Here is a 1,594-nt window from a genome sequence, read left to right on the forward strand (position 1 = left end):
AACCTGACTCTAGAAAATGGGTAGAGAGATCCATAGGGAGGCACCAAACATTAGCTTTGGACCTCCACACACATGCAAGCACATGTGAATGTGCCTCTGTACACCAAGAGACGTGTACACACACTCCCTCACACATCACATACCCGAACACAAACAAAAAACAAAACCCAGAGGATTGTGACTTGCTAGAGAGAAGAGTCAGCTCTGTGGGCTGCAACTCTAGCGGCTTTTCCAGAAAGAGGCTTCTAGTCCTGTCTCCACCAGGAGAAAAGCCTCCATCTGCCTTGTTCACCAGAGCCCCTGGGCAATTGTGGTCAGGGAGAGTAGGCACTCAGCTCTGAGATGCTCAGCTGAGCAGCCTGAATGGAAGAACAGGCCTCTGAAGTATTAACACCCTGTCCTTAGCCACAATCAACACCATAAAATCAGGATCCACCTCACACATGGCAGACGGGATTATGAGGTGGTATAGCCACTTTGGCAAATAGTCAGCAGTTTCATGCAATGTGATGACCACGTGACCCAGATAGCATATTCCTGAGGACAATTAAACAGCCAGGTAGATACTTATGCACAGGTGTTCATGGCAGCATACTGACGCCTAAGCAGTGGTAATAGCCTAAATGTCTATCAGGTGGTGAAGAGTTAAGACACATCGTTAAACATTATCCAGTCGTCAAAGGGATAAAAAACACTGATCCATGCTGTAACACGGATGATCCTTGAAAGCACATAAACATGCCAAGTGAAGGAAGCCAGTGCATGAATCCATTCATATGAAATTTTATTTAATGTCCAGAGTAGGCAAATCTAGGGAAACAAGTCTTAAGTTGTTTAGTACTAGAAGAGGGAACAGAAAAACTGCTAATGGGTGTGGGTTTTCTATATGGGATGATGGTTACACAACTCTGAACATATTTAAACATCACTGACCTGTGTATTTTGAGTGACTATCATAGTAAGTAAATAGTATCTCAGTAAAACTGTTAAGTAAATAGGAAATGATTCAGGTCCAGCCTAGTATGGAAAGAGACTGCACTTTTTCTAAGGTCACCATTGCTGATGATTGTCACTTGAGTGTTCTGAGCTCACAGGACTTCCAAGGCAAGAGTTTCAGTACTTAGGAAAGATAGCCACTGGGAATGTGTTCCCTATCTGGTGCCCGGCACCTGTTGAAACAGCAGGAAGCCCTCGGCTGGGAAACTCTTTTTCTGTAGGGACAGCCCTCTTCTCCAACTCCGCCCCTCCCACTGCAGTGCTCTGCCTGCTCCTGATTGGGCGTCACAGACGGTGCCTGACTCTGTAGGCTCGGTTGCTGGTACATGATAGTTCTGTAATTCACCCTTTGCTCTTGGAGTGGCTAGGGTGGGGGCAGAAGGAAAGGACTGTAGTTATTAAGTCAGGCCTACTTATGAGTAAAAATAGAAGCTTCTGTCCCCAGCATGCCATCCTTGGGCTGAGTGAGGAATGCCTCAAAACAGGGACGAGTCCTGGGTTAGCTAATGAAGTGCTACGGCTCAGCTGAGGACCAGCTTGGGGGAATCTGCACACCTCTCATTTACACGACCTTGTTCTTCGGGTACTGACTTTGCCC

This window comes from Peromyscus maniculatus, chromosome 4 (genome assembly GCF_049852395.1).
Source record: "Peromyscus maniculatus bairdii isolate BWxNUB_F1_BW_parent chromosome 4, HU_Pman_BW_mat_3.1, whole genome shotgun sequence".
NCBI classification, from domain to species: domain Eukaryota; kingdom Metazoa; phylum Chordata; class Mammalia; order Rodentia; family Cricetidae; genus Peromyscus; species Peromyscus maniculatus.